General features: G+C 53.1%; 1 protein-coding gene and 1 pseudogene across 1 annotated transcript in view; both read left to right on the top strand.

The window, feature by feature from the left end:
* Positions 1–280: 280 nt before the first annotated feature.
* Positions 281–1,724, top strand: LOC123845666 (protein S100-A10-like; annotated as a pseudogene).
* Positions 1,725–6,968: 5,244 nt separating this feature from the next.
* LRRN2 (leucine rich repeat neuronal 2) overlaps positions 6,969–27,206 on the top strand; it is a 62,693-nt gene continuing 42,455 nt past the window's right edge. The window contains exon 1 of the mRNA XM_045876972.3: positions 6,969–7,378. The gene's annotated coding sequence lies outside the window, so the exon portion shown is untranslated. The remainder of the gene's footprint in view (positions 7,379–27,206) is intronic.

Here is a 27,206-nt window from a genome sequence, read left to right on the forward strand (position 1 = left end):
GGCTGGGACTAAGGTGAGGCAGGGAAGCACCTAGAGCCAAAATGTATAAAGGCATTCTCTCTCAGGGTCCTGCAAGTGCAGGGTGAGCTCCTGAGAGCGACTACTTCCATAAAGGCACTAGCTTGCCTCTTTCTTGCTTTAGCCTTGCTGTTCAGCCCTCTGCCTTCGCTGTTCGATGTGTTTCTAGAACTGAAGAATATAACAGCCCTCGATGAAGCTACAATCCCAGGGGGGTCATCTGGACTCATTAGTTTTTACCGATTGACTTTTCCCTAAACCCATGGAGGTGAGATGGAAAGGACAAAGTCAGACTGAGCCAAAATCACCCAGTCGATAGTGCTGTTTGATACAGAGAACAACTCAGTCACTTATCCCTGCCCTAAAAACTCCTGAATGGGAACCCCCCACCCAGAGGATAGGGGCCCGGAGGGGCAGGGGGTTATATGGGAGGATTCTGTCCTGTGCACAGAGAGCTTATGGGAAGTCTGCCAGGAGCAAGGTCTTCTGCTGGGCGCTCTGGGGAAATTGTAATGAATGATACAGTTCGTTGGGGGGAGTTTATAAGTTAAGTAGGAAGGCGGGATACCCAGATAAGGTAACTTCTTGGACAAAGTGCAAATGATTGCAAATAAACATAGAGTGGCATACACTGAGACTATTCCTGCAGAAGGGAAACAGAGTAGAGTGATCAGAATCAGGAGTGAATGGGTGAAGAATGGGGGGATGAGGGAATCCTGGAAAGAGTGGAATTTTCTCCAGGGTTTATTAATAGTGGTCTTTAAAGTGTGGTCCTCAGAACCATTTGAGGAAGCTAGTCAAAAATGCAGTTCAGAAGCCCCAGTTTAGTGCTACTAGGTGGGATCCAGAAAACTACATTTTAATCAGTTCCCCAGCTAGTTCTTTTGCACACCCAGCTTCAGAAGCATGAGTTTAGGAAGCAAAAATAGACCCAGGTGGTGGCTACTAGGATAGACCTTAGGAATGATTTTTTGGAGAGCCCTGTGGGCTCTAAGAGCTATGTTGGAATTAATCCAAATATTGGAAGTAAGATCATAAAGACTTCCTTCTCTGAAAGAAAATAAGAAGGAAAATAGAGGGGTCAGAGACAGTACAAAGAGAAAAGGACAGGATCCGGATACATGGAGTCCCAGTTTCTTTGCCCTGTGAACCACTTCTGAAATGCAATGTTCAGAAATGAATAGAGTCTGATTGGAAAAGAAGACAAGCAACAAAAGTAATGCCAAGTAAAAAGGCTGGATTTGAGTAAATACTTTATTCTTAACATGTGAGATACCCCATGTGTATCTTATTTGCAGGCTTTGGGAATAAATAACCAAAGTTTGATAAAGGCCCATGGTAAGGTATGTCCCAGCCAGCCAATCATCCCCGCTGTGCCTTGGGCCAAGGTTTCAACAGACCTCACCAAAACGCCATCTCAAATGGAACACACCATGGAAACCACGATGTTCACGTTTCACAAGTTTGCTGGGGATAAAGGCTACTTAACAAAGGAGGACCTGAGAATACTCATGGAAAAGGGGTTCCCTGGATTTTTGGAAAATCAAAAGGACCCTCTGGGGGTCGTGGACAAAATAATGAAGGACCTAGACCAGTGTCGAGATGGCAAAGTGGGCTTCTAGAGCTTCTTCTCGCTAATCGCTGGGCTCACCATCGCATGCAATGACTGTTTTGTAATACACATGAAGCAGAAGGGAAAGAAATAGGCAACATTGAGCAACACCCCTGCCCGCCTCAATAAACAAATTCCTTTTTTAGTTCCTCAAGAAAAAAAAAAAGACCCATGGTAAGAAACACACTGAACACCGTGACTCAGTACACACATATGTTTACATGACACTGAACGAAAGTACTAATGAAGTATGTTGTTTCCTATTCTATTTCATTTTTAAAAGCAAGTTCTTATTGTAACCTGCTCCTGGGTCTCCACCCGCAATTTGAAAAATATTGGAGAAGATGCGAGGTGGGAAATGAACACTTAGGGACAAAGTCTTTTTGACAGACTGTGGGTTACAATGAGGTGGGTCAAAAATCAAACGGATATGTCCTGCGCATCCCTCATGCTAATCTCTCAGGAAACCTAACCATTTTGCACGCCTGCCTTCAAGTGTCTTCTCAAAAATGTATTCCTCCAGGAAGATCATTCCAGATCAGCCTCATCCAATGTCAAGCACCCCAAGCCCTCTTAAATGTCCCCCATTCCTGTTGTGTGTGTAGGCAGCGCTCGACTTACAGACGTGCACATCGGAATCAGCCAGGTGTATTCACAAATGATGCTGCCGAGTTGGTTTCTTTTCAGATGCGCCATGGGGTACGAAACCTTGTCCCCCAGCTTTGGACCTCTGAGAGTCTCCCCCTTGCCTAAACAGATTTCATATGGAGGGAAGGGGGAGTCTCTCTGATCCTCTCCACCACTCCCTCTTGCACCCCCCAAAATGGCAGTTCTCCTGGGAATCTTTTGAATACATTAAATTAAACAGAATGGGATTTGGTCACCATATTGCCCGATTTAGCTGTTTTGTATACTCAGATTCAATTTAACAGAGCACAAGTGTATCATTTACAGTTGATTAAATGTGGTGTTTATGGTATGTATACTTATTCCTATAAAAAGTTGGGCACCAGGACCTTGGTGAGGAATGTAATTTCCATTATCACATTGTTCCTGGGCAAAAACAGATTCAACCTCCGTCATTTTTACCTGCAGTGCCTTTTCCAGGAATCTGAGGACTCCACACAGCTCCACACAGCTCTGCCATCTGCAATGTCCTCCTGCCCTTCTGGTTCTCTGTGTTCCAAGGGTATCTGTGAATCCTGGGAGCTCCCTGAAGGCAGGGGCCAGGGAAGAGCCAGGTTTCATGGGGGTCTCTCAAGAAAAAGAACCCATACAAAATTCAATCCAATGGTGATATTTCTTCAGAACTAGAGAGATCACAGCAATGTACACAAGGTTTAGAAACTCAGATCCCTTTCTTCTAATGTCTCTTCTTTCAGCTGACCAGAAAAGCTTACATAAAAATGCTTCCTATTTGCAAAATGGCCTCCCCTCCCCACCGAGAACACCCTACAACTTTCCAGCTTTCTCCCCTCATCCCACAAGTGAGCAACCCTAAAGTTTAAGCTTCACCAACTTTCCCACGAACCCACTTCCGGTAGTGCGTTCACCTTTCACTGTTTCCCAGTAGTCAGAACAGAGCTCTGTACTCACTGAGCCCAAGCAGGGAGCAGTCAGAGAGCGATGGGCACCTTGGGTCAGCGTGTCTCAAAACAGGGTTCATCTACTGACCTGAATCAGAATCACCTGGAGAGTGTGCCAAAATGCAGATTCCGAGAACTGCAGAATCTGGCTCTCAGGAAGACCAGCGGGGCCGGAATTTGTACACGTGCTCTAGGTGAAGCTTGAGCCTAGGGACCGCCGCTCTGAGCCTCACTCTGTACCTACCTAGAGCGCTGGTGGGGCAACAGTCCCCGGGGACTCCAAAGGCCCCATCCAGGGCCTCCGGAGGTGGGGGCTGGGCAAAGGCTGTCTTCAGCAGTGGAAGGCCCACAGAAGGAGGCGCCACCACACCCCCAGCCTTCCTTCCCTGATTCGGCTCATCTGCCAGGTTCCAGGAAGAGCCCCCCTCTCCTCACTGCCCCACCACACAAACAGCATGCCTACATGCCTACTAGCTTGGTGTCTGACCCCTGCTTTAAGTGCACTGAGGGGGATCACTCGTAGGGGCGTGTACTCAGCATCTCTCTCCACAGACACTCTGGGTGTCACAGCGTCCCCGCCTTCCTGGCAGGGAGTTAGGCATGGCTAAGCCTAGAGATTAAACTTACAGTGCAAAAGGTCAGTAACAGGGCCATTAAGTCCTCTGGTAATTACCTAAGAGCTTCCAAAAGACTGAACTGAGTCCCCATCTTTTCCCAGCAAAGTACCTGGCTCGGAGTGGCTGCCATGAGAGCCAGGTTGAGAGAGAGAGAGAGAGAGAGAGAGAGAGAGACTCCCATTTATTTATTGAGGTGTGCTATGTGCCAGACACGATGCTCGCTGCCAGACGTGCACAACCCATTACATCCTGCAACAGTCCTGTGAGTATGAATGAATACCCTTGTTACTACCCTCATCTTGAAGAAGTGTTGCTAGGTGGCAGTTAGGGCTTAGACTCGGCCATCAGACAGCCCTGGGTTTAGATCTCAGCTCTATTATTACAAGTTATGTAAATGTGAAACGTTTCTCCCCCTACCTCCAGAGTCCTAGGGTTGGTGGACTTGTCAATGAGCTGATGCATAAATGTGCTTAGCATCATGCCTTCCATGTTGGTACTCACCACGTATTAACTGCTACCCCTTGAATTAATATTTTTACATAGGAAAGAATTAGAGGTCAGAGAAGTTAAGCACTTTTCCTGAAGCCACACAAAGTTGATAAATAGTGATAAATAGTTTCAAACCTCTGGCTCGAAAACCTACGCTCTTTGCTCCGTCCCATTGGGTTATGTGAAATTTAGAGTCAGCTCAAGAGAACATTGCCTCCTTCTCTCCCCACAGGAAATGATTCCCTTATCCCTTACCCACTGTGTGTCTCGCAGGATCTGTGACTTAGGACCCAGCCACTTGGCAAACTTTACGTGCTTTTGCCCCATCTATTCTTCAGCAATTGGTTATTGAGCATCTGCTGTAAGGTACTAGTCTTGACCTGATGCTGTGCAGAACGGTCTCAGTCCGCCCGAGGCTCACCGTCTGGTCAGGAGCTGAGACACGCATGGCAGCATGCACAGATATTGCGGGGGGCGGGCACTGGATTGAACGCTCAGGTCATTGAGAGATAAAGGACTGGTAACCTCTCCTCCTTCTCAGGATCAGTCTGTGAATACACTGACCTTAGGAGGACGAGGCGGCTCCACTGAATTGACGCAGGACCCAAACACTCATACTCAAAAGCCTGGAGGCAAGTTTTGACCTCTTTCATTCAATTAGTCGGTGTTAGAGCTCTGCCGGGTCTTCCTGACAAAGGCCCACGGCATTTACTGTCCGTGCTCGCTCCCCATCACTCCTACCACAGCCTCCTCTCTGGTCTCCCACCTTCCTGCCTCTTTTACCCCAAATCTCTTGTGCTCTGGGCCATAGCTGAACTGCTCAGCCTGGCAATTCAGGCTCACCAGCTGCCCTCACTCTGCATGCATATCTCCAATATAGTGTTATAGCAGGGGCACCGTGTGTTTCTAGAAGAGGGTTCAAATTCTGCCTGTAGATCTTAAACTCTCTGAGCCTCCATGCTCCTGTCTGTGAAATGGGGTGAGAACCAACTCAGAAGGGAAAATAAGAGAAATACGTGAAAAGGCCTGGCATCTACTAGTAGCTCTATACATTTCCTCCTGCCCCCTAGCCTCCACACAAGCCATTCTACTCTGCTTGTCTCCACTTTCCTGCCTTTGCTGGTCCCTGTTTTCTCTGTCACTTCAAATCCTATCCTACCATCTGGACTCAGCTTGAATCTCAACTCCTCCATAAAACCTTCCATGAATAAACCCTAGCCAATAATGGCTTTTTCATTCTGTATTTCTATGGCACTTCCATTCCCTCGAAATGTTAAAATTTGTTTCATATACCTCCAACTCATCCTCCTAAGCTCCTTGAGACCATTATGCCCCGCGGCAGGGGTGGAGGGTGGGAGGGTGGGGTGGGGGTTTAGGAGGTACAATGGGAACTTAATACCTGCTTATTGGCTAGACGAAAGTGAGAACCCCCTCTGTGCACACAGAACACACAGAATTTCAAGCTGACTTTATAAAAGCCTCCAGGCATGGCGTTACCATTGACTGTGCCCTTGGAAAAGACAGAACCAGAAAGCTCCGTCAGTGTTCTGTCCCGAGCTCAGCTCGCAGGAGGTGTTGAGCTCAAGCCCCGAAAGAAGGAAGACAGACTGGATGGATGCCACTCCCGGCAGGACTCCCAGTACCTTGGGCTCCCCCTCGCCCACTCCCCGGTGGTTGGTATTTCAGGCTCTGCTCAAAACCCATCCGCGGGGTGTGGCCTATCATGGAGCTGAGCTTGTGTGCATTCTGAGTGATCCAGGATGAAGGCCCCCCACCCCCAAGGCAAGGGCCTCAAGCAGTTGCTTCCCGCAGAAGACTCACTCTACGAAGCCCCAGTCAGTAATAGTGACCCAGCTTTTCTAAGGCACCGGGCAACAGCCCGGCACCGCCGCCGCCCCCCCCCCCCCCGCCCCCAAGCACGGATCAGCTCCTGCTCTCCTTTCCCAATGTTCATAGCACAGCCAGCAGAACGGGCATCCCCCAAATCCAAGCCCCTGAGCGGACTTGCCAGTTCCTGCCTAACGCCTATGTAGGTTGCCATCCTTCACTTAGGGTCATGATGGGACCTTCCAGAATGCCAAAGCTGCCAGCTCAGGGGGCAATGCTGGAAGGGCATGAGAACTGGTGGGGGGTGGGGTGGGTATTCCACTTCATTCTTGAGGATGAGAGGTGCCTGTGCCCGGGAACAAGTTCCAACCCATTCATTGTATTCCTCAGTCCGCTGTTAACTTGGGAGGGTGGCAAAAATGTGCTCTTCCGAGCACGCTATGCCTGCGAGACGCACCTGTCCTCTAAAAGCTGCTGAATTTCCCCCTCTGTCCTCCTGGCCTTTGCAAGAGGCTGAGGCAGTATCAGAAGGGCCATCCCCTTTCCCCTCAGATCTGGGCTCCGTGCCCCCTTCTTTCAGCCAAGCCCGGCGTGCAAAGGCACAGGACCACCCCCAGCCCCAGCGACTCCAGCCTTAGCATCCGCCGCACCCAACTCCTCCCTCCGGGGTGCGTGTGCGCGTTAGGGAGAGGGGGGCCTCCGGCCACTCAGGAGTTAAACTGGCAGCGGGACCGGGGGGGGAGGGGGGGCGGTGGCGTGGCATGCAGGCGGGGAGGAGGCGACCGGAGCGGGGCGCGGAGGTTGGGAGAGCGGCGGCGAAGCGGGCGGGCAGGTTGGGCGCGAAGCCGGGAGGAGGGGCGCGCGGAGGGGCGCGGGGCGCGCGAGGGCCTGCTCGGTGCACCTGCGGCCGCGCCGCGCGGAGGGAGCGCCCGGCTGTCGCCCGCCAGCCTCCGGCCACGACGCGCAGGGCGGCGCGGAGCCCGGGGCGCGGACGGCGCGGGCGGGGGCGGCGAGGACGGCGATTCTGCGGCCGCGCTCGCCCGGCCGGGGCCCAGGACCGCTGCCCGGACAACTCGGCGGCGGGGAAGGCGCCCGCGACCCTGCCCGGCCTGCGCGGGCGGCGGCGGCGCGAAGGGAGGGTGCGCCCCGGCCTCCCCCAGCCCAGCCCCGGGCCGAAGCCGGAGCCGAGCGGCGGACGGCGGCCCCGGGAGCCCGGACGGCGCCCGCGGGTGAGTGTGCGGCCCCGGGCTGAGCCCCGGGAGGCGTGGGGGGCCGTCGGCGTGGCGGCGGGAGCGGCTGGGCTCGGGGTCCCCGCCGCCGGGTTTCCCCCCTCCCCCCCTCCCCCCCTCCCCCCCGCCGGGCCGGCCGGGGGCTGGGGGAGGGGCGGGCCGCGGGCGGCCGCGGGGACGCCGGCCCCGGGAGCCGTGGACTCCGGGGGGGAGGCGGCCGCCGGGGCTGACGGAGGCAGGGCGGGAGAAGGTAAAGAAGGCGGCCGACCGCGCGGGCAGCACCGGAGGCGGCAGGGGAGGGGGCGGCTGGGCCTTAATCCCCCCGGGGAGGCCCGAGCCACCCCAAACTGTTGCTGGGTAGAGCGGCGCCCGGAGATGTCGGGGAGCCGAGAGGTGGCCGAGGGGATAGGGAAGGCGGGACAGGGGCGGACTGGCGGGGTGGAAGCTCTCCGGGGCCGCGGGGACCTCCCCTTGCTTGGAGCTCAGGTGTCCGTGCGGAGGGACAAGGTGGCCTTGGTGTCTGTCCGAAGTATCTGGAACCAGGAACCAGGCTTCTCCTGGGCCGGTAGGGGTCTGTCCGCAGCCTGAGATGGGACATTTGGGGTGGGGGATGGGCCGGCCTTGGGCCCAGCCTGGGGGCTCTGGGAGTGGCAAGCGGCTTCGGAAGGACAGGTCTGGGCCCACCGCGGCACCCTGGAGACAGGAGGGGTTGGCCAGCCACAGGTGGTCCGTCTGTCCTGCAGGCGAAGGGCGGCGCAGGCTCTGGCTGCCCAGCCAGCGAGGAACCGGCGGGTGTGAGGGCGAACTGACCTCCATTTAGGATTGAGCTGAGACGCTAAAGAGGTGCAGGAGACCTGGGCACTGGGGGGTGGGCCCTAGGGGTGTTGCTGTGCGCGCGCGCGCGCACACACACACACACACACCCCGTCCCTGTTCTTCCTCCCCCGCGGAAAGAACAGGAAGGAAAATGTCAGCTGGGCTTTGTGCTCTGTTCCTCAGCCTGCCGCAGCTCCCATCTGTTGGAGCCAACGCAGCTTCTAATTGGGCGACGGCAGGGTCGGGAAGCGGTGGGCTGGGCACAGCATTCAGTTGCCAGAGATGGACGGGTCAGTGCGCAGTTTGAAGACCCCAGGTGGTGGGGTGGTAGAGAAAACAGCCTCCCGGGGTCAGGGTAGTAGAGACAGCCCCCCCCCCCCCCCCAGCTTGGTCACCATCATTGAGATTTGTGTCTTTCCACGTACCCAGGCCAACAGCAGACTCCCTCCTCCCCACCAGCCTGGGATGGGCTCTGGCCTCGTGTCTTCTTCCTGAGTGAGAAGGCCAGGATTGATTCCCACTGGCCACTGCTTAAAGGTCCCACCAACAAAGATCACTGGGCATGGGATGGGCAAGGGCTGTGATTAGGGCATTGAGACAACCTCCCCTTGCCTGTTGTTTTCAGAAAAAAAGTCAGATGTAGGTGGCCTGACCCACTTTCCTGGCTGGCCAGGTGCCCTTGTGTGGAGAGGGAGGAAAGAGAAGGGCACAGCTAGGGGTCTGAGCCTTCCAGGCCCTTCTCCCTCCCCCTGCGCTGGTTCACCCTGAGTGTCCTCCTTCCTGCCTAGGGGGTCCCTCTGGACCTGGATGGGGCCTCATTCTCTGGCAGGGATGGAATTAAGGGCACAGTACTTCAGGGATTGAGACCTGCCCGGGGCCTGGTGGACACCTGGTATCCAGGAGCACCCCCAGATGCACACTGTCCCCCTGGCACAGCCTGACTAACCCCAAGGAGGCAGCAGAGGCAGTGGGAACTCACGGGTCTACTGAGATGAATTCCCCGGCAAGCTGAGACAGCAGCTTTCCTCTGTAACTGTCCACGATTGCTCCCCGCTTCCGTTCTTTTCTCCCTGTGCCTCCCTCCTTCTTCCTCTTTCTCTCCACCCCTCACTCTCTTTCTTCCACAGGCATCTCCTTGTTTCCCTTTCCCTCACACTGCTCTCCAAGACCTCTCCCTCCCTCCCTTCCTGATCTCTGTCTCCATCTTTGCCCCCCTTCTCTCCTGAAAACTGCAGCATAAATCACAAGCCAGGCATGTGCACTCGGTTCCCGAACATCCTGAAGGTGGGGACACACACACTGTTGGCTTTGCTGTATCCCCTTTGCAGAGGAGGAGCCTGGGCTGGTGGGCCTGGCAGCGACATTTCCCTGGCATGCCCCCTGTCCCCTGCCATTTACCCCTCCTAGCCCACCCCTATCCATCTTTTTATTTGAAAGAAAGTCCATTGCTTTAAAAATTAAAAAAAATCATTCCCAATTTATTGAGCACCTACTATGTGCCTGGTACTATTTTAAGAGCTGAGGATATAGCAATTAAACAAACCTCCATGTCTCAGGGCAGAACTGAACTTGTATTTGGACTTCCCAGCTGATTAGTTCTGTGCCCACCAGGCTCTTTCAAAGACCCACTGCTTGGGGGCGGGGGAGGGTAGTGTGAACAATCCTAGTGAATTGTCGTCATCATCGACACAGCGAGTGACCTCTAGCAGGACAGGCTTAGCTTCTTACAGCATACCACTTACCACAGAGCTTACAGACCCAGGGTCATCCTGTCCTTAAGACATTTCTGATCTGAAAGGCTGGACTGTTCATATCTCTCCACTTATCTGAGAGGTGGAGCAGACAGCCAGTGTTTTAGAGAACGGAGAAAGAAACAAATGTGTTATTTAGCACCTACTAAGGACCAGTCTGTCAGGAGCTTTACAAAAAATATCCTATTCGATGCTCCTGACAATCTAAGGTCCAGATTATCATCCCCTTCCTCATAGCTAGGATACTGAGGACCACAGAGCATAAACTACTTGTCCCAGGTCACGTAGGTCTCTGTTTTGAAATCACTAATTGTCTGCAGTTCCTTTCTCGCACAGCCGTCCCAAGTTACACTGTAACCGCCTTTTTCAGAAGCGTGCCTCTTCTCCTCAGAGTATTAGAATATATAAGGATCTGCTGCATTCAGATTCATGGCATGAGTAAGTTTTCTCAAGTGCTCGGGGAGGGCTTCTTGGAGGAGTTGGGACCCTGAGAGGGGAGGCGGGAAGGGCAGCGGATCTTCCTCATCCCACACAGATTGGTGACAAGCCGTAGGCAGGCAACCACCCCCCACCAACACCCCCACTCTGCATCCAGGTAGAATTGATGGGAAATTGCTGTTTTCATTCAGGGTCAGGCTGTAGGAGCTTGGTCCATGGCCAGTAAATATCATTGGTGTTCTCAGCCTCCTTGGGCAAGCCTGGACGCTATAAAAGCTCCAAGGCCAAGAGGGGGGGTAGGAGGGAGGCTTTGAAGTACGCAAGAGCTACCGGGAAGGGCAATGGGCAGGGGCTGGATGGGGCAGGAAAGGGGGAGAGTGATCAAGGAACAAAAGGGGAGGAGCACAAAGGCAGAAGATAACCTGGGAAACAACAAAAACAGAAGGCAAGGGACAAGACAGAAGCAGACAGGGCAGACAAGGGGTGCGGTGGGATCGCTAAGAGAGCGAGTAAGAAGGGCGCTTTTGTCTTCTACTTCCCTGAGAAGCTTGGTTTCTCAGTCCTGCTGCTCAGAGGCTGGAATAGTCACCAAGTTAGCCTTAAACAGGCACTGGCTTCTGCAGTCAGCCCATCTCTTCTAAGCACGTACGTGTGCACAGCCCCGTGCTAGGTGCTCGGGACAGAGACTCATCAGATGTTGCCCCTGCCTTCCAGGAGTTCACGGTAAGAGTGTAGAGTCTGGAGCCACACCGCGAGGGTTCAAATCCAGGCTCCACCTGCGTGGAGCTCCACTTCTAGCTGAGTGACATTGGATATGTCACCTAACCTCTCTGCGCCTCGGTTTCCTTGTATCTAAACGGGATAATCGTAGTACCTACTTCAGAGAGTCGTTATGATGATTAAATGAGTGAATACATGTAGCGAGCTCGGAACAGTGGCTGGCCTAGTAAATGCTGTGTGACTACCATTATCATGAAGTGGAGGGTCAGTCTTACAACAGTGAAGCAAGTACCATAATACAGGGTACAGGGATGTGCTGATAGAGAGGTGACTGGCTCCGTCTGCAGGTTAGGAAATGGTTCTCAAAGGACGTGACATTTGGGGCAAGGCTTGAAAAGGAGTCAGCCGGGCACAGATGGTGGGTCTGGGGACCGTGGTGCCGAGGGGGGTCTGGGGCCCCAGAGTCGTGGATGCTGCGCTGTATGTGTGTCGCCGTCTGTGGATCTCAGGAACACCTGGGACATGTCCCACCTTGGCCTCTTTGTCTCCAGCGCTCAGAGCTGAGCTTCCAGTGGGGCTGGCAGGTTGCCCAGAACATCCCCACACTTTTCAGCCTAACACTGTTGGCCTTTGGGCAAGGGATCTGGTGTATCCCTGCTGGGACTGGTCTCGTGACCATGGCCTCTCAGATGTTCACATGGGCTGAGGGAGCTGCCTTTTAGGAGGTGAGCAGAACCAGGTTTGGTTTAGAACTCAGTTTCTCTTTGTACATTTCTTCCCCCCACTCCTTCCCTGCTGATCAGCATTTGATGGACTTGAAGTGGGTCCCGCGTTGAAGAGGAGGCAGGGGGTTCCTGGGGCAACAGCTGTGTCTCAGCCTCCACCTCTCACACTGAAATGGCACTCACGATAGCCGCGGGCATTTACTGAGCACTTACTATGTGCCAGGCGCTATGCCAAGTGCTTTACATACGTTAGCACATTAAATCCTCCAAAACACTCCTATTGGGTAGGTACTTTTATTATCTCGAATTTAAACACAAGGAAACCAAGACTCACGTTCAGTAACTTGCTCAAGGAGTGCAGCTAGAAAAAAAAAAAACAGGAGTTAATATTCTCTCTGACCCGAAGTCTCCTGCACCACTCCCAGAATCCAGTGCCCCTTGGACCTCCTGGAACATTCTCTGGGACCATCCTACCCATTCCCCAAAGTTCTGAAAAGTTCCCAAGTCTTGTCCAAGCTGGGAACTGCCTGTCCCCTTTGGGGGACCTTCAGAGAGGGTTTCCCCTCTTCTTGCCCCTGTAGGTCACAGTTCTTCGAGAGCCAACATTGCTTCCTTCTGTTTCAGCTCGGTGCCTCTGGGGCCGCAGGGAGCCAGGGGCCTTGGAGAAGGGGGACCTAAGAGCCAGTCCCCACAGCCACAGTAGTGGGAACCAATATGAAGGTGACTGCTAGGAGACATGAGGATGGGGCACAGAGCCCAGATTAGGCAGATTAGGTGGGGATGGTTTGGAATTAGTGCCGTCAGTGGGAAGGCTTGTGTGTCTTGGGAGGAACAAGTACAATCCTTCACATTTACAAGCATGTCACAAGGTGGATTATCCAGGAAAAAAACATATGCAAGAAGGGGCAGCAGAGTTAGACAGCCAGCATGGGTCCCCAGGAAAAGTGGGTCTGTCTTACCTGACCCTGTCTTTTTAGAGACAAAGGAGGAGGAGAGAAGAAAGGCAGAAAAGGTTATGTTCCTCTATAAAGTGTTCTCAAAATGAACATTCAAAGGCAGGGGATGAAGTGTCTGTCTTTGGCCTGGGAGGGCAAAGGTGCGACATCCAGGGGAGGGAGCGAGCACAGAGGGGCAGCTGCTGGGCAAGCTAGAAATTAAAAAGCTGTGTATGGGGGGGGGACTTGACACTTGCCCTTGCCTGAAAGTGCCCCCCTTCTACTTTTGGACAGACCTCCCAGTGGGATGAAGGTAGCTGGGGCTCACACAGCTCCAGGCCTCTGAACTTAGGAAGGTGCTTCCCCCAAGTTGGTCCAGGAGTGGAATCCTGGAATCCCATTTCTAGAAGGGACTTCCAGAATGTTCCTGTCCATGACCCATCTCTGAGCCATCTCAGACACAGCGTGGGCCTGGGATCTCTTCATTCAGCAAGTATTTATTAAGCATCTGTGCCAGGCACTGGGGGCACAGAAAACAGTGAGCACCCAGAGATCTCCGCTCTTGAGGAGCTTAGACTTTATGGTCTGGGGAATACAGTGAAATGAATAGTACGTTTGAGAATGGCAAGTGCTGGAAAAAAAATAAAGCAAGGCGGGGGCAGTGGGACAGTCTGTGGTAGGAAGAGGAGAGTTTGTGATTCTGCACAGGATGGCCTGGGGAGACCTTGCTGAGAAGATGACTCGTGAGTAAAGATGAAGTGGTGGAGAGATGGGAAGGTGCACCAGGCAGAGGGAGCAGCAGGTGCAGGGGCTCAGAGGTGGGGCTGTGTCTGGTGGGTTTGAGGGATATTAGGAGGCCAGAGCTTGGAGAGCCCTGGAGTTGGAGTGAAGAGTTTTCCTCAGAGCCGGATGGGGAGGCATTGCAGGGATTAGGGCAAGGGTGACAGGACCCAACCCTTTAAAATTTGAGGTTTCCTCTGTCCATTTCAGTATTTCCCTGGGTGGCTAGTCAGGACCTTCTCCAGCCATCGAAGCCAATGGGGTCCATCAGTCCTTACCCACTCAGTCCCCTTTCCACGGGGACTGTCTCCCAGGCAGGGTGGGCTCTGGGATGGAGGAGAATGTAAAGAAGCATAAGACACGATCTTCACTGGTAAGGAAACCCACCAGTCAGTTGGGGAGGCAAAACTTATACTCACAAGCAATGACGAGGGAATAATACCAGACAGTTACTTAAAACCAAGTGCTAAACTGTGTGATTTAGACTATAAATGTTATCAGAACTGCGAGCTGTGTGTGGGAGTATATAGGAACGCTTCCTTGAGGAAGTGCGTCTGACTTGGGCCTGGGAAAGGGGGTGCAGTGTGGCTCTGCAGAGGGGAGGGCTCTCCCGTGGGCAACTTCCAGCTTGGGGAGTGGGAGGGGGAGAAGGGTGACCGAGACAGGGGCATGCATGGGAGGAAGGCCCAAGGGCAGGCCCTCAGTCGCTGGTACAGTCCTTACCCCAGCATCCTGGGACGGGAGAGCAGCCCTTCAGAGAACGAAAACCATGTTCCTGTGCTCTTGCCCTCTCCTCTGGAGAGCCAGCCATCTCTGTCCTGTGAAGCCCTCTTGCTTTGAGAAGGCCCTGTTTCCAGCTCTCCAGTTGTTTTCCTATATCTGCACTCTCCTGGTCTGCTGCCGTCCACCAGCCTCCCCCCTCCCGCTCCCATCCTGCCCCATCCCCCCCAGCTGGTTCTCTCTAATTCCCGTGAGCTCCCTTTTTCCACCCTGTCTGCAGCCAGCTTCTTGTCACCCTTCCCCTCACCGCCTGAGCTCCTGTTGGGTAGGTTACTCCTAGGCCATTCCAGTTAGTTTCACTTAGAGTGAACTGGAAATAAAATTGTGCTGAAAGGAGCAAACATTCCCCTATGGGGGGGGGGGGGCGCGGTGTGAGTCTGTCCTCACCCTGGAGAGAGGCTGCCTGGGGCTTGGCGGTTTGGGCTCACTCCAGTTACTTGGAGAGAGATCGCTCTGGAATGGAGTGGGACCCCTTGATAGTGCCCTGGCCCACTGGGGCCACAGGCGGACCCTCCCTGCCCCGGCCGCGGGACCAAGCCGTCTGCTCAACAGCCTTCTCCCCCTCCTCTGGGCCGTGGGCAGCCTGAGAAAGGAGAGCCCAGCAGCTCTACCCCAGAGGCTCCTGGCACAATCTTTGGAAGACACAGGCCTAAGCCCAAAGCTGTCCTTATGGCTCACAGAGGGACCAGAATCAGAGCTGGGTTAGAGCCCCTTGCCTAACCACAGGCCCTTGGGCATTTGACCTAACCTCTCTGAGCCTCCGTTTCCTCATCTGTACATCTGGGTTAATAGTGCCCACTTCATGGGGTGGTTAATACCAAGAGCTAAAATCGGTGAGTGCTCGGGATGTGCCGAAAGCTTTACCTCATTTATCTCATTTAATCCACAGAACACTGTGAAGTAGATATGATTTCCCCCCATTTTTCAGTTGAGGAAACCACGCTGGGAAGCATTAAGTAACTTGCCAGAGGCCACACAGCCAGCAAGTGGCAGAGCTGGGATTCAGCCCCAAACCTTTCTGACGCCAGAACCCTGGTTCTCAGGCACCACATTAAAGGAGCTAATCTGTGTAAAGTGCCTGCTACAAAGTAGAAGCTCAATAAATGTGAGTTCCTTTTCTCCTCCATGTCCCCAGGGCCGCTCCTCCAAAGAACAGCTTTCCCCACCACATCACATTTCTTTTCCAGCATCCCCTGAGACATTTGACAGAGGGAGCGATGAGAATGAGCTGTTGGCTTATACCAAGGGTAAAAATAAGGCTGAGAGAGGGCGAGGAATTTGCATAAAATCTTAAAACACCAGGGCTGTGATTAATACCCGGGGCACCTTTCTTGTAAGAGTTTTGTTTCGCTGTACTGGGCCCTGGGAGGTCAGCAGGGGGTGTCTTGCAGAGGTAAGAACAGAGGCCATGCTGAATGGGAGGAGGAACAGAGCCCACCGTGCCCCCCAGGGGCAAGTCAGGGCCTGCCCCACCTGCAATGCTAGAGTTGATCATTACAGGCCTCAAAAGGTGCTAGCGGGAAGATTCTAAGACCTGTGCTTCCTGAACTTGGGTACTGGTTTCCCGAGTTTGTTATAAATAATCTGGGGACTGCTCTGGATAAATCCAGGAAGAGGACAGACAGTATTAGAGGTCAGAGTATGGGAAGGAAGGATGCGCTCTCCACTTTATGACTATGAAATCAGTATCCCTTCTGCACCAGGTGCAGTGCCGAGCGATGTGGGTGAGTAATGGGCAACAAAGAACAAGGTCATGGCCTCAGGGAACTTTCAGTCTGGTGGGAGAGATTGTACTCTGCATACACAGTTCCATCTGACCTTCCCTGGAAATAAAAATAAGAACAGATGACGGCAGAGGAGTCTGAATATAGGGGTGCTTACGGAATGCTGAGGAGAGAGCCAAGACAGGTGGGTTCCCCAAAACATCCCTCCTGCTCTCCTCCCTGGGTCCCCCTTTCCTGGTGGACATAGAGACCCATCTCTCTGCACACCCCATCGGGACAGCCCAAGCCTGCCAACATTCATACTCCAGGGGCAGTCCGCAGAGTTCCTCCGGATTTCTTCGCAAGGATCCCCCAGGGAGGAAAGAAGGCGTCCAGGTCATAGTACCTTAAGACCGGTGGCAACCGAGAGTCCTCTGGTCATGTGGCTTTCAAACATTTCTAGAAATGGATCCGTTTTTGTTTTTGTTTTCAAAACAAAGTATACAGCTGACCCTCGAACAGCACAGATTTGAACTGTGCAGGTCTGCTTACACGTGGATGTTTTTCAAAAATATATCGGAAAAACTGTTTTGTAAATAAATATGAATTTCTTTGTCATATCGTTCTCATTTTTGATGTCCAGCGTTAGTAACATGTTTAACACCTCCGGTGCTTTGTGTCCTGTAAGACAGTATCGAAATAGGTACTGACAGATGATTCATCTTATAAACAAATGACATAAACTTATGGTATCAATAAATACAGCCCAGCGCTGTAAATATATTCTCTCTTCCTTTTGAATTTTATTTTATTTATTTATTTTTTTTAAGTAGACTCCACACCCAGCATGGAGCCCAACACAGGGCTTGAACTCACGACTGTGAGATCAAGACCTGAGCTGAGATCAAGAGTTGGACCCTTAACTGACTGAGCCGCCCAAGCTTAGTTTTTTGACATTCTTAACAACATCTTTTCTCTAGTTTACTTGATTGTAATACAGTGTATAATACATATAACGTGCAAAATATGTGTTGGTCAGCAGTTTATGTTAGCAGAAGGGCTTCTGGAAGGTCAGTAACAGGCAGATTCCTGGCCTCCCAAAGACGTTCGCCTACGAATCCCCAGAACCTGTGAATATGTTACGTTATACGGCAAGAGGGTATTAAGGTTGCAGGTGGAATTAAGGTTGCTAATCAGCTGCCCTTCAAACAAAGAGATTATCCTGAATTATTATCTAGGTAGGGCCAATGTAATCAATCGCAAGCGTCCTTTAAATGTGGAAAAGGGAGGCAGAAGTCGTTGATAGAGCAATGAGAGGTGAGAAAAGACTTGCCAAAAGACTTCCATCTTGAGAAGATGGAAGGGGCCATGAGCCAAGGAATGTGGGCAGCTCTAGAAGCTGGAAAAGGCAAGGAAGCAGATTCTCCCCTCCGAGCCCCCAGGAGGAGCACAGACCTGCCTGACGCTCTGGCTTTAGCCCAGTGAGACCCATTTGGGACTTCTGGCCATCTGAACTGTAAGTCAACAAATGGGTTGTTTTAAGCTGCTAATTCTGTGGCACGTGGCAGCAACAGGAGGTTAATATAAGGCTGCTGCCAGTGGAGGAAAGCTGGGGGACCGGAAGCCCATGGCCTCGGCCTCCTCCTGGCCCATAATCGCAGACGAACCCCTCCAAACAGAAGCTCTGGGGAGCTCGGTTGGAGATACACTGTGTGTGCGTGAAGCACGATCCAGTTGTTTTCCGGATAATGAAACTGAGGCCGCAGAGAGAAGGGCCTGTGTCAGAGGCCACGCTGGGCTAGCAGACGGGCGGGGGCTGCTCCTGTCTTGTCAGAAATCTCGGGGGCTTACACGTATTCGCTCGTCCACTCATCCGTTTTCAACAAGTGTTACGTGTGTGTTCTTGCAATAAGCACGGGGCAGAAGCAAAAGTGAGTTTCCAGGGGAAGATGGGAGAGCGTTGCCTGAGTGCTGGTCCTGCCCGCAGCCCCTCCCTGACTCAGTTTCCTCCAAACCCGGACAGTCAGCACAGGCTGCTTAGGGCCCCAGGGCCAACCCCCAGCTGGGCCTTATCACAGCCACCTGCTCAGGGTGCAGGCACAGCTCCATGAAGGGCGGGGCTCGGCCCCCTGGCCCCCTCGCACCTGCCCTCCCGCAGCACCTGACTGCAGGGCCGCAGGGGCGCAGGGCGGGCCTAGGGAGGGGGGCCAAGGCCCGGAATCAGCACCCTGAGAGCAGAGCGCCTTCTCTCCCCTCTGCCAGGCATGTGGGCCCTCCCAGCTCTCCCCACAGCACACCTGAGCCACGGGGCGGCCCCAGGGCTTCCGGCTCCTGGTATTGGTCTCCATGGCAACCCCGCATTTGTCGTTCTGGTTTCTAATGACTTATTGGCATGTGTGGTAATTTGCAGAGCTTGGCAGGCAGAGCTGGGGGAGCTAGTGAGGAGGTGGGGGGCGCAGCGAGAGGGCCACGGTGGGGAGGGGGTTGGGGCTTGGGATGGAGAGAGGCATGCTCTTCATCCTGCCCCACCCTTTCTAGTCCCTGCTGATGAATCTCTGGAGTAAGGGAGCTGCTTGGTCCAGGGCCTCCTCTCTCAGGAGCATCAGCTTTCTCCCGGCCCCGAGAGGGAGACAGATGGACAGACAGATGTAGAGTACAGCTGCTCACCTGTCAGGCAGAGGCGGGCAAGCGTGGGGGGGGGCGGCCAACAGCCGTGTTCATCCCGGCAGGTCAGAGCGCTTGTGTTTCCTGACGTTCTCCCGCCCGCTCCCTGGGCTCACTAGTCGCTCTGCCTCATGGGGAGGGAAGCAGGGAAGGTCTGTCGCCAGGACAAGTCCTTGCCGCTCCCTGGCCTCCGCAGGCTCAGAGAACCAAGCCCGGCAGCACTGAATGAAATGCCAGACTGCATAGGTAGTGGGTGAAGCAGCCAAACAATCAAAGGGGGCGAGGTGAGCGAGCGCCTGACCCTCTGCACTTTTCTTCAGCAAAACTTACCCAACCTCAAAAGCAGCTCCCCAGGTTAAGGCAGTAGGGAGTCTCTGACTGGGTTGCTAGAGCCTTCCTGTGCACTTCTCTGCCTCCACTTTGCGTCCGACTTTCTCCATTCTGTTCTGTTTGTGCACCATAAGAGGTGGCCCCATGTGCCACAAAGATCACCGTCTTTAAAGTTGGATACCTCTGGGTTAGGATCCTGTGGCCACTGCTTACCGGCTCTATGACCTTGGACGTGTTTCTCTACCTGTCTTTGAGCCTTGGTGTGCTGATCTGTAAAATGGGGTTAATGTACCCATCTCACGTGTTGTGGAAAGGAAACCAGCTCATACTCGTAAAATGCTTGCACCTAGTAAGCACCAATAAATACTAAAGAATATTAAAAGTGATCTTTTATCTACACAAATACATAGGAGCAATGTGGTCAATAATTTTAAAAATTCCAGTGGGCTTGGTAGGGTTTTCTTTTTTAAGTATTTGAAAGTAGTCTTCATTTATTCAGTAAATATTTATTGAGTATCTACTGTGTACAAAATACTGGGTCAAGTGCTGGGTCTTTCCTGATATTTTGTGATTAGGGTGGAATTAGGCTGCATGTACATTCTCTAAGCATATCACATCCGATGGGAGACGGAGGGAGAGGGAGGCCAAGGAGGGCCAGTAGTCTCGGGAGGGTGGTCCAAGGTCAAACACAGAAGTGGATCATCCGTGGATTCCTGAGAAGTGGCTAGCCCCAAGAGAAACGTGTGCATTGTGAAGGCTCTGTCTGGGTCCTGTGCAGACAGACCTGCTGCCTGACTCCTCAGAAACAGTGAGTCTGTTTTTGGAACTGGAAAGTGGGTGAAGGAGCCAGTGGGTGGCTGTTCCTCCACTTTCATAAGCCACTGCTGAGGCTTGAGGGGGCCGCCAGGGACCACCCAGCCACCAGACAGAAGAGGGGCAGACGCACCTACCGCCACCTGGGCACCTGAGCAGATCACACTCCCTCGGCTGGTGCTGGGTGGGAGGCGAGAGGAGCAGGGGGGAGCTGGGAGACTTGGCTTCCATCTCTGCCAGCAGATGGACTTCTGCCTGCAGCAGGAGTCTGTCTGTTCTTCCATCAGCCTCCCCACAGCCCCCTCCAAGACCGAGCAGCAGAGATGCGCACAACGGAACATCAGACATGGCGGGGGCCCTGAGGAGTGTCTGGCCCACGCTTCCGCACCTTCTCATTCACATTAGAGCACATATACACAGTGATGATGGCTCGGGGACTCCGACCCAAGGGCTGGGGTGGGGGTGGGGATCAATACCTCAGCACGCCTGAACCCATTCGTGGCTCCCTGACATCATTTGGGAAGGTCTAGCTTAGCCAGTCCCCACCAACCTATTTTTATTGATGAGAAATCTGAGACTCCAGGAGGGGAAAAGATTTGCCCAAGGTCACACAGCATGTTGGTGTCGTCAGGACTACCTGTGAATCTCCTAACTTCTGACCCTGTGCTGTATCTATTACCTCTTCTTATGACTCCTCCCATTTTCTTTCCTGAACTTTCACTCTGGAGAATGTACTTCAGAGTGAAAGAGAATATAATTTCTCTAAGAGACTATTATTCCCAAATCTCATAAATTCAGGCTACACCCCTCCCCCCATCATCACCAGCCACTCTCCTCATGCAGTGAAGCCTTCTGCATCTGCCCATAGGCACCCTCTCCTTTCCCAGTCCATCCATTGTCCTGGTTGAGACCAGCGACTCCATGGGCTGCTCTTACTACCCTAGACCATCAGCCCTTCCCGCCTCAGCCAGTCACCTGAAAATCTGCCATCACCTGAAGATCACCTGGTGGAGCACCCCGCTTTCTGGTCACCCCCTGTTGGTCACCAAGCTTGCTTGTCCAGTGACTCCCGAACAACCATTCTGTGGCCTCATGGGGATCTTCCATCCACTGGCCCCCTCAGCCCCTCTCCTCTCTTGCCGCTTATCGCCTTCCTCTGCCTTCCCTTCTCCAAGTCCAGATACGTTCCATGTCCCATCATTTTAAGAACCGCCCCCTCCAGTGTCCCAGACTCTCTGGACCCCCTGTCTTGTTATTGCCCCTGTCTGGCAAAGCCCCAGTTCTGGATGAATCACTATCTGCTGCCTTCCACCTGCATCCAGATAACTCAACCTGCTTAGAAAAAGGCACAAAAGAAGGCAGATAGGCACCTCCAGAAATTCACCATCACTAACCCACCTTATTCTTCAGGAGTGCCTGGTGTTCCTACCACATTCCCCTAGCTGTCTCGTGACTCTCCACAATGCCTGTTTCCTACCTTCTTCCCCAGACCTCAACCTATGCCCTCACGCTCTGTGGAGGACCTCACCTCCCACTTGCCAGAGAAATACAAGTCATTGGGCAGGACCCCTCAACTCATCGCACCAACTCCCCCACCCAACACACACCTGCCTCTGCACCAGTCCTCGCCCCGCCCCCCTTCCTGTTCCAGCAGAGGAGGCCAGGTTCCTGGTCCCAGTCCTCTTCTCCCTCAACCTCTGGTCTTGGTCCCGCTATCTGGTCTCCTCGGGAACATCCTTCCCACCGTGCTCAAGCTTCTCCCATCTTCAACAACAAAAGCAAAAGCCTTCCTCAAGCCCAGCTCCACTCCCTGCTCGCACCTTGGGTCCTTTCTCCTTCTGAGCCAGGTCTCTTGGAAGGGTTGACTACCCTAGCGCTCCTCACATCCGCACCTCCGGCTTCTTCCTCTGCCCCACTTCGGCCTGGCTTCCTCCCCCATTGCTCTTCCGAAACAGCTCTCCGTATCACTACACCAGGGAGCATATTTTAGTTCTCAGAAGCATTTTTCACTCCTTTTCTGACACTTTCGTTTCCCTTGGCTTCTCTGGTCCCATATTCCTGGCTTCCCTGCTCACTCCCAAGTCATCTTGCTGACTCATCCTTCCCTTCTCCAACTCTAAACGTTGGCGTTCCGTCTGGTCTGGTTCAAGGCATTCTCTTCCGACTAGACACTTGTCCCTAGGCCATCTGATGAAAGGCTTCTGTGATCAGCCCCATGCAAGTGACACCCAGAAGTACGGCTCTAGCCTGCATCTTTTCATCTCAGTTTGTATCCTTACATCCACCCGCCTAGTTGACTCAGTTGGATGTCTCCAAAAACCTCAGACTTAGCATATCTAAAGACAGAGTTATGATTCTCCTCCTAAACCCCTCAGTGCCTTCTCCGCCTCCTGCTGGGTCCCCCTCCAGCCTAACCTGTGTTTGTGAATGGCCCCTCCTCCAGCCAGTTGTGTACCCTGGGAGTCAGTGTCCACGCTTTCCCCTCACCCCTCTGCGTCCAGTCCCTCACCAGTGCCTGTCTGATCCCCGGACAGCATGGAGACCGGCCACTCCTCCCTGTCTCCACTTTAGCCCAGCCTGCACCACTGGGGTCACCTTGTCACTGGCGTGCGAGCATCTCCGCTTGCACTTCAAGTCCTGTCTCCAAATAGCCACCAGAATGACCTTCTAGAGACACGAGTCTCTAGATCTGGTCACCATCTCTCATATTCTCAAAACACTTTAGTGGTTCTCAGTACCCTCCCTTGCTCTGCACTCTGCACACTGGCTTCTTCAGTTCTTTGACTGCTAGGCTCTTTTTGCCCTCATGGCCTTTACTCATGCTGTTCCCTGGCCCTTAGTCCCTCTTTCCACCCATACTGGTCCTCCCTAGACTCTTGTGATCTTTCAGATCTCCACCCAAATAGCCCTTCTTTGACAAGCTTCCTTAGGCTACCTCCAGAATCTTTTCAGGCCCCGTAGACACTCTCACAATGTCCTGGATGCTTCCTTCCCATAACGTGCATCATGATATCTAATTAGATAATTGGGTGTTTATTAGATAAATGTCTGTCTTTGCCAGTAGACTGTGACTCCATGAGAGGAAAGGCCCTAGCTGTTGAGTTCACCATCGTGGCACTGGTGCCTGGCACCTATTAGGTGTTCAAAAAATATTTGGGGAGTGACTTCATTAGTGAAAGACCTTTAGATACAAAAAGGATCTCATGGGAAAAGCCGGAGGGAAAAGCTACCCTCTGAGTGTGGCATTGGTAGACCAGATAGCCGCTGCCTGGCCCCTGCTCCTCTCTCTTTTCCTTTCCTTTCTCTGTCCTTCCCTCACTAAAGACTCTGCCCAGATTCAAAGGGGACTTACTCTGATTTTCCAACCAGAGGTGCAGGTTGAAAGAACCAATTTCAGGAGCAATAACAATAATCATTCATATCTGAACAGTTCCTTACAACCTGCAAAGCTCTTTCACATACATTATGGGGTTTGATTTATCTGTGTCCCTGGAGCCACACCCCAGCTTCTGGTGCCTTAGGAACCCTTGTTTCACGGTGGGGGAACCTACAGCTCGGGACGGTTTGGTGGCTTTCCCACAGTCGGGGTCAGTCATTTGGAGTCCATCACTTGAACCTGGTGTTTGTGACCCCACTTCCGTGGGGCACCGCTCCATACACAGGCTTGTAGAAAAGAGTGGCTGGATTATCCACAGTAGTGGAAGGAGGAGTGGTCCCAAAAAAGTCCACAAAAGACAAAAATCCATGTGGGGTGGGGAGGAGAGGGTGGGTCTGGAAGGTGACGTGCAGTTCGGTTTGCAGCAGGCTTATGTCCTATGTAATTAAGGCCGGTCCAAGTTGGCTTTGCAGAGCCTGTGCTGGGCCTCTCACTTTCTCAGATACTTATAACCCCTCATTCAAGGCTGGGACAGAGTCACTGATCCAGCCCTCTCTGGGGTCCCAGCGGCAGGAGCGCCCTGGGAATCCACAGAGTCAAGAGCAAGGGTGGCTGAGGCCGATGGAGGACAGTGACTCCTCACACCCTGCCTCCTGAAGGACAAAGTCTGAGCTCTTGAGACATACACGGCCTCCCTGGCTTGACTTATGCCTACCTTGCCAGCCTATTTCCCTGCCACTCTTTGCCCCCAAAGGACCAAGTAAAACCAACTGCCCCTGGTTTCTCCACCATCCCGTGCTGCTCATACCTCTCAATTTGGCTCGGACCATTCCTTCTGTCTGGGTGCCCTTCGTATTCTCCTCACCTGGCTGACTCTTGGCCATGCTTCAATACTTGGCACTAATGATATCTTTTCCAGGAAACCTTCCCCCAGACCCACAGAACTCCTCCCAGGTACTGGGCACACTCAACATATCCTATTAAAAAATCTCTCTTTGCTGTGTCTTCCTCTTCTGGCTGGATAGGAAGTTCCTCAAGGACACAGACTGTGACTTTCAGCACTCCGGTGCCTGGCGTGTTGTAGTCACAACAACAATAGATAACGAAGGCTTATGATGTGCTAGACGCCATGTGACGTGCTTGATATTAACTCGTTGGGCCTCAAAAAAGCCTTATGTTCTAGGTACTATATCCTATTTTTTAAAAAACTTTTTATTTTAAAATATGCATAGGTTCACTGGAACTGCAAAGAAATGTCCAAGGAAGTGCTGAGTACCTTTCATCCAGCCCTTCTGGTATTAACACCGCACCGTACATAACTACAGTGCAATATCAAAACCAGGACACTGACATTGATGTAGATCATAGAGCTCATCCGGATTTCCCCGGTCATACATGCATTCGTGTGTGTGTGTGTGTGTGTGTGTGTGTAGCTTTGTGTACCCACCACCACAATCAAGGTTACTTACCTAGACCATCACCAGGCTCCCTGTGCCAACATTTAGAGCAACACACCCTCATCCCTAACCCCCGGCAGCCCCTCATCCACCCTCCGTGTCTACAATTGCGTTAATTCACAAATGTTACATAAATGGAATCACACAGTCTATAATCTTTTATTATTGGCTTTTTTTTTTTTCCCATCAGCATAATTTCCTGGAGGTTCATCCAGGTTGTTGCCTGTATCAGTAGTTTGCTCCTCTCTGTTGCTGAGCAGTATCCTGCGATAGGGAGGTCCTGCAGTGTAACTACTCATGCCCCGCAGCACGTTGGCGTTACCCCATTTCAAGGGAGGAAACCGACTTGCCCCAGGTCGCACAGCTAGTAAGTGGCACTTAATATACATTTAGTAACAGGCACCCAGTAGTTGTTTATTGTACCAAGCTCAACTCATTGAGGACACTTCCTGCTCTTCTCTGGTGGTTTGCACCGAGGAGGTGCTCCATAGAGGGTTGCCAGTGAGCATGGGGAGGAGATGGCGTCTTACATTTGCACAGGTATCAGCCACGTCTAACGTGTCCCTGTGCCTAGGCATTCGAGAGAGAGGGTGTAGGACCCTCCCAAGGTCTTACAGAAGCGCCCTGCCAGTGTTTCTTGGAATATCAGAAAAGGAAAACTGGGGAAGTAAACATGATCATATACAGGGCTGGCACTTAATTGCCTAAAATGCCCAAAGCTGTTGGTTCCAAATTAATATATGCCATACTTGCATGGTATTTTGCATCTGGTTTGCAGGTTGTTCATTTTAGCACAACGCCGAGAAACCCTCTGGGCTCATGCTTCTTGTCGCCACTGGCCTCTCAGCCGTCTCCGGGTCAGGCGTACTGCTCCTGGGGCAGGCTGAGCTGGGGCAGCCCGCAGACACAGCGGGTTGGGTCCTGAGCGTGCCCACCTGAAGCTGGAAAGCCCGCCAGGCTGCTTTCACCTATGGAAGAGGAGCTGCGTTATTGCCACTCGGCAGGGGCCTCCGGAGGCTTAATTAAGGAGGATTTGTGGAGCTGTTGGAAGTCCTCAAGCTCAGGTGTGGAGAGCCAAATGCGATTAAGTGATTGGAAAGGAACCACAAGTCGGACTAGTCTCGCTCTGGGCACAGCGCCCAGGAGATGGGCTTGCTTAAGCACCCCAGCCGTCCCTCCCCCCTTTGGGAGAGGTGAGGTCACAGGGAGCCCGCCCCAGCCTCCAGCGACACGTTGTACATAAGTGGAGCGTCCGGGCTGGGACTCTCACAGAGGGTGTTGGGGAAACATGTCGCAGGGCCTCCAAGGGAACCCTCGGTTTTATTCCAATCAGGGCCTCACCAAGGGCCATGCGTTAGAGGGACACATAAAGAAGGGTAGGTCCTGCCCTCAAGGAACTGCTAATGGGTTGACCTACCCTCAAAGCAGTTAAGAAATCATTAAACACCAAACTAAATGGTACCGGCCCTAAAGCCAGTGGTACTTGGTGGAAAGGACAGACCAGGTTAATTGGAGAAGGTGTCCTGGAGGACGTGAGACACAGGCCCGAGTGCAGAATTAGCCGGGGAACAGGCTTCTCAGCCGTGCCACCCCCGTGACTCAGATTCAGGGAGGAACTGCAAATACGGAGCTAGGGGGACGTTCACAAAGAGGCATAACACCAGACTTCAGAGTAATTTTGACCTCTCGGCAGGCCATCTGGGATTGTGTCCTCAGACCCATGGGAATGCATGACCATTCACTGTTGTCAGAGGCACTTCGGAGGAAGAGCCAAAGAAGAGTGGACCCATGGTTGGGGGTAGTTGGGGCGGTAGAGGGTCTGCTGGGTAAAGGGCAAGTGGAGAAGTGGGGCCAAGGTGCGTGTGATTCAGGACCCGTGTTGTTTTTTTTTTTTTTTAAGATTTTATTTATTTATTTGACAGAGAGAGACACAGCGAAAGAGGGAACACAGGCAGGGGGAGTGGGAGAGGGAGAAGCAGGCTTCCCGCCGAGCGGGGAGCCCGATGCGGGGCTCGATCCCAGGACCCTGGGATCATGACCTGAGCCGAAGGCAGACGCTCAACGACTGAGCCACCCAGGCGCCCCAGGACCCGTGTTCTAAGGACGCAGGCGGACGTTCGCTACTGCAGGGAGCTAAAGGGGGCGACGTTACCCCTGACATGCCAGGGGGACAGGAGGCTACATGAGGCCATAAGGAGAGGTGCCACGGAAGAGTGGGGAGAGACTGGTCCTAGAGGCGCCCCAGAAGGAAGGGATTTAGCCACGTGGGGTGATTCTCGCCAGAGCTCCAGAGCCCGCCGCTGAGAAATGCTGCTGGATGGAGCATAGCTGGGAGATTGAGAAGCAGCTCGCGGGAGTATCTGCAAGAGGCTCTGTGTTTAGAGGGAGTAACAGACAGAAGGGGCATTTTGATGGTGGTTTTCAAAGGTGGGGAGCCAGTAAGAGAAGGAGTAGGTTTCCCGAGGACGGGAGAAGGGAAGTGTTTCCAGGGAGGAAACCTCTCTCCCAAGTCAGAGGGAAGCAAGAGGGAGTGGGCAGCG

This window comes from Mirounga angustirostris, unplaced genomic scaffold (genome assembly GCF_029215605.1).
Source record: "Mirounga angustirostris isolate CCGP_5_RB_7025 unplaced genomic scaffold, mMirAng1.0.hap1 SCAF_6, whole genome shotgun sequence".
Classification (NCBI taxonomy): Eukaryota; Metazoa; Chordata; class Mammalia; order Carnivora; family Phocidae; genus Mirounga; species Mirounga angustirostris.